At 40.2% G+C, this 10,603-nt stretch overlaps 1 protein-coding gene across 1 annotated transcript in view; it reads left to right on the top strand.

The window, feature by feature from the left end:
• Positions 1-657: 657 nt before the first annotated feature.
• LOC137258359 (b(0,+)-type amino acid transporter 1-like) overlaps positions 658-10,603 on the top strand; it is a 115,390-nt gene continuing 105,444 nt past the window's right edge. The window contains exon 1 of the mRNA XM_067796012.1: positions 658-778. The gene's annotated coding sequence lies outside the window, so the exon portion shown is untranslated. The remainder of the gene's footprint in view (positions 779-10,603) is intronic.

Below are 10,603 nucleotides of genomic sequence, written 5' to 3'. Positions count from 1 at the left end.
AGGTAGACAGACATGTGTCTTCATGTGAGGTAGATAGACAAGTGTCTGTAGGTGAGGTAGACAGACAAGAGTCTTTATGGAGGTTGGTAGACATGTGCAAGGATGTCAGCCAAGAGTCTCTACGTGAGGAAGACAGATGAGTTTCTCTATGTGAGGAAGACAGACAGGTGTCTTTATGTGTGGAAGACAGACAGGTGTCTTTATGTGTGGAAGACACAGGTGTCTTTATGTGAGGAAGACAGACAGGTGTCTTTATGTGTGGAAGACAGACAGGTGTCTGTGTGGAAGACAGACTAGTGTCTTTATGTGAGGAAGACAGGTGTCTTTATGTGAGAGGACAGACAAATGTCTTAATGTGAGGCAGACAGACAAGTGTCTTTATGTGAGGCAGAGAGACAAGTGTCTTTATGTTAGATATCTGAGATATTTGTTACGCATTGTTGTTAACCTGTATTTCAAACATGGAAATAATAATTCTTCCCTTGATATGATCTGTTACAAGACACATGTTATGTCTATTAGTATCCACATTGACGCCCAGCAGTTACACAGTGGAGTGTTACAAGCACCTGTTACCGATGTAAATGGAACAACAACAGCACACTGTGTAGGTGGTGTGTTGTCCTGACTCACTGTTCCTTCATGGGTACTCCTGTTGTATTCAGCACAGCTGTTTATTTACCTGCCCATGTGGAGCCGAGTACAGGCGTTCAGCCAATGATATCTCCTCTTCCTACTTTTTGGCAATATCTTCATCTTTTGGATTGAACTCATTAAGGTAAGATTAAACTTGAAGACATTTGGTGTTAGGCATGTAAGGCATTCATTGGCTCAAATTGACATCATTAATCCTTTGCACGTGTGACAGTTGTTAGAAGTGTTTCCTTGAAATGTTTTCTTTATTTTGAAGATAAGAGTTGCCTTAGGTCCATATTTGTAACTTTGAACTGCAGATATATTTGCCAAGGAATCAGGATTCCGAAAAGTTATTTTTGCACCTCAGATTTTGAGGTTAAGAATAATTCATTGACATCTCAGATTTTCATTGATATACAAAATGTATACATCAAGCTTACTATAAGTTCCAAACAGCTATTGGATTATGATTTGGGAAGAATAATTATGATGCTTTGAAACAAACTTTGTGCCAACTATGGTTAAGTAATTGATCCTAGAAATTTTGTAAAAAGTATTGTCAATAATTTAGAAAACTTAATGATCTTGTTTGAATCAGTTATTTATCTGTTCCTAGTGTTTGGTTTTGACTAGTTTCGGGAAGGTCTGCAGATAATTAGGAAAAGTTTGTGTGAAATAATTAAGATCATTCAGTCCTGCAGATGAATAATTTCTGGACAAAATTACTAATTTTAAATTCTAATTATTCCAGATGATTCGTGCTGCCGCAGTCAATTTGGGACTGGCATCACAAATATTGTAAAGTGTCTCAGATTATCACAAGTCGAATTAGTGAAAAAGAAAGTAAGATACTTTATGCTTGACACCTGCTTCATCATATATGATTCAAGGTTTCGGTACAAGCACTCTTACGTGACAATGGTATAGGAATCTTTGTCAAAACGTCACATTGTATATGATAAGAAGTTGTCATCCTTAAAGTGTGATCTTACTTTTTATTACTCACCAACTCCTAAAATGCCAATCAACCAGATGATAACCTAAACCCTGAAAAGTGCAGAGTCAGCACAAATGACATCAAAGACTACGAATATATTTGATAACTCAGCCATTGTTCTCACTCTTAAAGGATTTCTTTATCAATGCAGTTTTCATCTTGGCTCATCAGCCTTAGTTCTCAAAGGTAAAGGTTTCTTTATCAATGCAGTTTTCATGTTGGCTCGTCAACCATATCTGATAAATGTCCCGCACAAGTTGATGTGTTGAAGGGGAGATGTAACCTAGTGGTTCAAGCATTTACTTATCATGCTGAAGACTCTGGTTCGAATCCCCCCAATGGATACATTGTGTGATGCCCGTTTCAAGTGTCTTCTGCCATGATGTTGCTCTAATGTTGCCAAAAGTGACATGAAACCGCTCTGACTCACTGAGGTGTTGAAAATCTTGTTCGTCTTAAGAAAGAAATGTTTATTTTAGTACAGGTATGAGTTGATGGATGTTGCCAAGTACTGAACTGCACAAGATGCACAGTGTGATGCAGCAGCCGCCTTCATGTTAAATAAGCAGCCACAACAATGGCACCATGCCCCTGTTTTACAAAAAGTTGGAATTGTTTTGGGTGATATGTGAGAATCTAAGCTATCCAGTGTTGCTGTTCTCAGTTTGTATTTTATTTGGATGTTACCTCTAAATGTATGCCTGCAGGTATTTCATTTTGTATGCAAATCACTTGGTACCAATAAAGGTGTCTTGGAAAGAGCACTCCATGGTATACAGGGATTATCACGACAGATAATTGAAAAACTCTGTGACTTAACTAATTCCATGGCATTGTGTCCAGATGAAGATGTTTCAGTAACTTGTATGGAGATTGGTGTCTGTGGACATCGTAGAAACAAATAAAGGGTGAAAGTTACCCAGACTTAGGTGAATTTACCTGTATGATTACCTTTATTGGTATTGTTCATTATTTACTGTATGTTTCTACTTGTGAGTGGGACGGTTAGGTGGCCTAGTGGTTAAAGCATTTGCTCATCACCCTAAAGACTCCAGTTTAATTCCCCACATGGGAACAATGTCTGAAGCCCTTTTCTGGTATCCCCAGCTGTGATATTGTTGGAATATTGCTAAAAGTGGCATAAAACTAAACTCACACACTCTGCTAATGAGTCATGGAGCTCCGAGTCTTTTGTTACTTATGTAGTTTTTCAAAGGAATTCTGTCCATCTGAAGGTATTTGTTTTAAGCCAGTTACAGGAAACAGTTGTATTAAATTTGGGAACCACCTTCTTTGTATAAAGGAGAGGTGCTGTCCAAAGTTTTGATCGATTTTTTTAAAGAATTGCTTCAATTTACAAATTATTAGAAGCTGAAGAAACACAAGGGATTTTTGTTCAACTTAAACACATTTTGAATGGAGTGTCTTAAATTTGGACATCACCCTCCATCTGTCTACATGGGAGATGCAATGCTAAGTTATATTTTGTTCTAATTAATCTATTGAGAATTATCACAGATTACCTTTCTTGAAATCTAGAAAATGTCCCACATCACATTTATTCAACCAATAAAGTAATTGTGATTACCTGATGGATTGTTTTCAGATTTAGTTAATGGTGTCATGGTTTTGGGGTAAGTCCAGATTTGGATACAGATCTTGTATTTTTGTCAAGATTATTCATAATAATCTCATTCAGGATATTTTTCGGCTTGTTAGTTTCTCTTTCATGGTCTTATTTTTATACAAAGATTGTACATCAGCAGGTGTGCCTTTCAGATGAATACTAAGTAGCTTTGTGGTCCTCTGTTCATGTTTACAGGTTTTACTTACTGCATTCCTGGGGATGACACATTAGCAAATAATTTATGTAATTAATGTTCACAAGGTAGTTGGTAATGCAATATCTAAACATGTATGGGTAGTCATCTGTGTGTTCTTTCAGGTTAATGTTTACAAAAGTGTTGTCATTATGTTAGATACTGGAGATGCTCTAGTAGATTTCTAGGTTTCCTACATGGTGCAGGGTGTAGAGACATGCGATACATGACATCCTTACCTTGTCAGCTTGCTGAAAGGGTAGCCAGGCTGTTCAGTCATGTGGACAAGGTGCCTAACTTCGGATGGCTGCTAGATAACATTTAGGAGATAAACATCATGTGTTGGCCAATTTCCGGGTGTTATTGGGTATTTGAAGCACGGGAATGCATTTGGAACCGACGGCGTCAGCCGGAGGCTTCAAATGAAATATTCCCGTGCTTCAAATACTCAATAACACTCGGAAATTGGCCAACACATGATGTTTATCGACATTGTAAACACAAAAGTAAAACAAAGGGGTTTTAGTGTCTGCACTCGTTTACATCGAATACGGACACAGCAGTGAAGTGTCATCAGCTGGCCGTTTCAGCTGGTTCTCATGGTAGCATCTGGAGTTGCTCATTTGTGACGTCATTCTAACTTTACGTCACAATATGATTTGAATGACGTCACCACTCTTGATGACACAACAAAACAATTGTTTACGTGTCAATACGCCGTGAATAGTCTTTCAGTTTCCGGGAATCTAATACCATTTAATCATGTTTTTCAACCAATCAGATTACAGAATACAGTAACTTTTGGTTTACAATGATGTGTAAATACCACACATTCTGCCATATATTATTGAAAGTAAAATGGATGTGTACATGGCAGGGTTTAAGAATCAGTTTCTGTTTTTAAACGCATCCCGCAGGACTTACAGTGCAAATAAGTTGTCTCCTTTCTCGGGCTTATAGCTGAAGCACAATATTATCATCATTATCATGTTGTCATAAGAGTCAGCTGTGAAGTATACCGTGTGTAACTGTAGATATAGTATTCTCATGTAGGCTTATCATGTGTCATTGTGTTCCAGTGTGTGCTCAAACTTTCATTACAGTTTTTCACTTGACGTCACTTGTTTTTTTAAAGCCTGACATGATTAAGATGAAACACAGGTGAATGTACCTTTGAGCAACACTTTACAAACTTGCATCAGCGGCAGGTCTCAACAGTCCTGACATCACCATGCTAGACAAGTGTTTAGTCTCAGAATGTGAGTGTGTGTGTGCGTGTGAGAGAGAGAGAGAATTGATCTTTCAGTAACCCAAGCTAAGTATGTCATACAAGGCAACAAACGGAACTGGGTGGTCTCAACAGTCCTGACATCACCATGCTAGACAAGCGTTTAGTCTCAGAATGTGAGTGTGTGTGTGCGTGTGAGAGAGAGAGAGAGTTGATCTTTCAGTAACCCAAGCTAAGTATGTCATACAAGGCAACAAACGGAACTGGGTGGTCTCAACAGTCCTGACATCACCATGCTAGACAAGCGTTTAGTCTCAGAATGTGAGTGTGTGTGTGCGTGTGAGAGAGAGAGAGAGTTGATCTTTCAGTAACCCAAGCTAAGTATGTCATACAAGGCAACAAACGGAACTGGGTGGTCTCAACAGTCCTGACATCACCATGCTAGACAAGCGTTTAGTCTCAGAATGTGAGTGTGTGTGTGCGTGTGAGAGAGAGAGAGAGTTGATCTTTCAGTAACCCAAGCTAAGTATGTCATACAAGGCAACAAACGGAACTGGGTGGTCTCAACAGTCCTGACATCACCATGCTAGACAAGCGTTTAGTCTCAGAATGTGAGTGTGTGTGTGCGTGTGAGAGAGAGAGAGAGAGTTGATCTTTCAGTAACCCAAGCTAAGTATGTCATACAAGGCAACAAACGGAACTGGGTGGTCAGGCTTGATGACTTCTTGTGATATTCCAGTATTGTGTCATCGGATTGTCTGGTACAGACTCAGTATATTTAGAAACCACAGCTGTATATCTGGAATATTGCTGATTGTGGTGTAGAACTAAATTCACTTTAAACAGTTTGTTTAAAATGGGAAAGGAGACCCAGTAATAGGGGAGATTCAGAACCTGAGGAAAACTAGACTTGCGTCGTTTAGGGTTTTACCATCTCAGAGAGGGCAGGCAGAAGATAAAATAAAGTGGTTCAGGGACTGTGAGATGGGACTAGTCACCGTGCATATACTCAAAGTAATGAGAGATTCCAGTAATACAGGTATAACTCTGTGTGACATCCTGTTTGAAATGTATGTCTCAAGATTGTCATAATAACAAGGAATGTACAAATACATTTGAGTAGTTTCAGGGATTGTATTTGAATTTCATTCACCTATGTCAGTTAGGGATTTCAGATACACACATAATACTGAGGGGTTACAGCACACATACAGAATGAAAAATAACAGATATACACATTGTGGTATTTGAGGGGGTCAGGCATGTAATGAATGCTTTTTGAGAAATTGCAGGTGCAGATGTAGACCTGTTGTTACCCAGATACAATGGGGCAGGAAACATGTGATCATTAGTCCCTTGCCAGACCAACAATTGTTCCAGATTCCTTGCAGTTTGTTTTGTCAGCTTTGGTAATCATGGTGTTTACCTCAGAAATAACCCCATCAAGATATCTCCATTCACTATCATCTCAGCTACCAGCCTGTACACCTATAGCATTTCCCTATACTTGTGTTGGCCCAAAAATAAAGAATTCACCTTGAAATGTTCTATTTTCAAAGCAGAAAAAAACAGGTGTCTACAGTGTTTGAGATAACCAAGTTGGAGGAATGTATATCCACGTAATTCCTTTGACATTTTGCCAGACTATTGTCGTACATTGTTTATGGATATTATGTAATGTAAATTGATGAAGCGAAAAGACTGTATACATATTACTCAGTTAATTTGGTGTAAGGCCTTTTCAAACAGTGTTCCTGTAACATTGTCCATGTGATCCGAAAGTGGGAAGAAAGCCAGATGTGACTGAGTCAGTGAGTTTAGTTTTACACCGCACCAAGTTATACTCCTGCTATATGGCAGCGGTCTGTAAATACTTGAGTCTGGACCAGACAATCCAGGAATCAACATCATGAGCATCGATCTGCGCAACTGGGAACCGATGACGTGTCAGCCATGTCAGTGACCCTGACTACCCGTTAGCCGCCTCTTACGACATGTATGGGTTACTGAAGATCAGTTAAAATTCTGACCTTCATTGATAAGATTGACTCACATTAAACACTTTGGTGAAACCACCAAGAACGGGTATGGTTCTGACAAACCTTGAGACATCGTCCAGGTGAACTGGGATTTGAACCAACAATTATTGGCCCAAGGGACACAACTCTGCATAGTGAATTATAGCACATTACACAACTGGGCCCCGATGTGTCACCATTGTATCTGATAAATGACATGATGAAGAATGAATCTGGATCACAATTCAAGTGTACATAATGTTACGACCTGTCATAACTATATGTTTACAAATACCATAGCTATGGGGCAATGGGGTTGCCTCATTGTGAAGGCATTCATGCTGAAGGCCCAGGTTTGATTTCTAACATTGGTACAATGTGTGAAGCCCATTTTCTGAATGATTCCACACTGATATTGCTGGAATAGTGCTACAAGTAGCATAAAACCCAACTCACTCACTCACTCCTAGTGCTGTAAACATTTTGTGGACCTGAATTTGACTGACATGTTTCCAGTGGGGATCAGTCATATGTAACCTATTCCACTGTTGGTGTATATCTGTTGTGTTCATGGACCTAAAACAACCCATCATGCTGGGTGCAGCTATAGTACTGATGCTTCCTCCTACATGAAGCGGAATCTCACACAGATGTCAGATATGTTTATGGTTTGAGCACAAACGTCAACACACGCAGTTTATTGTCATGAGAAGCATTATGTCTGAACTACTGCAGTTTTGTTTCCCTCTAGTGGGGTATTTGCTTTGATCTATCTTGAAAGATTTAGACGCTGTTTTGGGGGGATCTGGTGGTACTACAGGTTTCATAGTCTGTCTTACAGTCCATGAACCATTCTATTTTCCCTACTGTCTAGCCCTCCCTGCTTTGCTGAAGCCCTAAATGAAGCAAGTTTAGATTCCCCAGGTTCCCAACTGACGAGGACTCCTTTGTGATATAAATGGGTATATTTGTTACCATCAGAATTGGGGGAAATGAATAAGGGGACACGTTTATGTCGGGAAAAAATGTTTTATTGACAGTGAACTTTGTGAGAGCATTGTGAAAGGTCATGCACACTACAATCGTGTCATCCATGCCTGTGGATCACTTCTTACACTGAGGTTCGATTTTGGATCACCTACCAGATTACAGCCCAAGGAATAGTCTGCCACAACTCTTTTAGAGCTTGGAACATGGCGTCACTTGCCTGTGACTGAACATTATGGGATCTGACACACTATCCAAAAACGTCACAAAGATGTTCAATGGGGTTTACACTTTTCAATGGCTAAGGTTAAACTATGATAGTGTTTTTGCACCAGAAAATCCCTGCATATACAAACAGTATATGGATGAGCATTGTCACCCTAGAACTCAAAATTCCCACCTGTTCTCCTCTGGAAGGGAACAACTGCTTGCCCCAGCATTTCATCTCTTTAACGCACATCTGTTATTGGACCTTTACCTGGTCACGTTTGATTTGATTCCTCATACAAGTAAATACAACAAATGTCATTTAACTCTCAGAATCAACTTTGTTAGTGTAAAATCTATCATCAACTAAGCAATGTCTGCTTGGATTAAGTCCAATTTACATTCTGGCTGCACTGAACTGATGTAAATGTGTATTCAAAATATCAAACGGAAATAGTGATAATGGTTCTTAAAAATCGAAGATAACCGAATCGTTGCAGCGCTAATGTCTTGGTACCTAGATGGTATGGATAGATATCAACAGTCACTGAGCTGTCTGGTCCAGACATTTGTATCTGCAGCATATATATCCTGATTGTATCGTGTATGTACATACACTGCAGCCATGTATGTATTGTCTGTGATGTACTCTGCCCCATGTATGTACCATCTATGTATAACTCAGTATCAACAGCAGAGTGTGTCTACCGGAAGAGAGGGCACTGGGGTAGTCTAGTGCTTAAAGTGTTGGCTCATGCTGAAGATCCAGGTTCGAATCACTGCATGAGTACAATGTGTGAGGCCATTTTCTGGTGTTCCCAGCTGTGATGTTATAAGTCATAAGTTATAACCTCGTTGTAAGAGAAAATACAAATGAAAAGTTTAAGGGTTTATTGCCAGAAGAAATGAATAGAGACCACACCCCTTCTTCCAAGAAATGAGAAGTATATACAAGAAAAAGGAGACTGTGAGCTTGAAGGGGTGTGGTCATAAACGATATATATGAGGGTTGGCTGAAAAGTTCTCAGTCTGAGTGGTTTTTCCCCACCAGGTAGAGACAGGTGTTTGCCACCAATGAGGACAATCATTTAGTGAATCATAGACACAAGAACTACAAACGTACTAATAGTTTTATCTCAACTACAGCTCTTTTGGTAAACCTACCCTCTGAAATCATTAGAAATGGACAAAACTGAATACAGGGCAGTCATCAAGTACTTGCAAAAGAAAGGGATGTCCCCAACACAGATACATGCTGACATGGTCTCCACTCTAGGGGATGATGCCCCTTCATTTTCCACAGTAAAGAAGTGGGCTGCAGAATTTAAGCGTGGCAGACAAAGCCTTGATGATGACCCACGCTCAGGAAGGCCTTCAACAGCAACCACTCCAGAAAACATCACGCGAGTGCTCGATATGTTGATGGATGATCGACGATTGACTGCTCGACATATTGCTAGTGTAGTGGGCATCTCTCATGAGAGGGTTTAGCATATTATCACCAACGAATTAGGAATGACTAAAGTTTCTGCAAGATGGGTGCCAAAGCTCTTGACAGCAGAACAGAAACGTGTCAGGTTCCAGACGTCCCTTGACAATTTGCGTCGTTTTGAAGCAGATCCCGATGATTTTGTGGCATGATTTGTAACCATGGATGAGACCTGGATACATCACTTTCAACCAGAAACAAAACTACAGTCAAAACAGTGGAAGCATCCTGATTCACCAGCTCCGAAGAAAGCCAAGTCTGTTCCTTCAGCTGGAAAGGTGATGGCATCAGTCTTTTGGGATTCCAGGGGTATTCTGCTCATTGATTATCTTGAAAAAGGTCAAACTATCAACGGCAGATACTATGCTGATCTACTGAACCAGTTGCGAGAAACAATCAAAGCCAAACGACAAGGGATGATCGCTAAAGGTGTCCTCTTCCACCAAGACAATGCGCCTGTTCACAAATCGGTGGTGGCCATGTCAACAATCCGCGATTGTGGCTTTGATCTCATTGACCATCCTCCTTATTCACCTGATTTGGCTCCTTCTGACTTCCACCTGTTCCCCAAAATGAAAAAGGAACTCACCGGTCGCCATTTTGCAAGTAATGATGATGTCATTTCCGCTGTGACTGATTTTTTTAGGGTAGCTGAAGAAGATTTCTTCCTGACCGGGATTCGGGCCTTGCAGCATCGCTGGCAAAAGTGTGTGAACTTGGAAGGGGACTATGTAGAAAAATAAATTACAAATGTGGACTTTGTAACTTTTTTTCACAGTGAGGCTTAGAACTTTTCAGCCAACCCTCGTAATAATGTTGCAACTTACATAATATATGCTTACATCATGCATAAAGGAAGCATGAAAAAACAATTTTGAAAAGTGAGTGCGCCAGACCGAGGCAAGGCTTATATACACCCCTTCCCCCCCCCTCTTTCCTCTCTCTCTCCCTCCTCCTCCCTCCCTCTCTCCTCCTCCTTCCTTTCCCCCCCCCCCCCCCCCCCCCCCCCAAGGGAGCTGACCTCTGATAGTAACTTGAAAATAAGGTAGCAACAAAACCTACAAAATAAAACACCTCGGCATAATTAGATATTTTGTAGACAAAATATTACAACCCAAACTCAGTCAGTCAGTCTGTCTACAGGAAGAAACATTGCTTTCAGCAATGATGTAGACCGCATCTTTATTACCCTACATACCACAGCAAGACACCGAAGCAATA

Source organism: Haliotis asinina, chromosome 12, assembly GCF_037392515.1.
Source record: "Haliotis asinina isolate JCU_RB_2024 chromosome 12, JCU_Hal_asi_v2, whole genome shotgun sequence".
NCBI lineage: Eukaryota > Metazoa > Mollusca > Gastropoda > Lepetellida > Haliotidae > Haliotis > Haliotis asinina.
The sequence above is the reverse complement of the archived record's forward strand: the minus strand, read 5'-3'. Positions and strand labels throughout refer to the sequence as shown.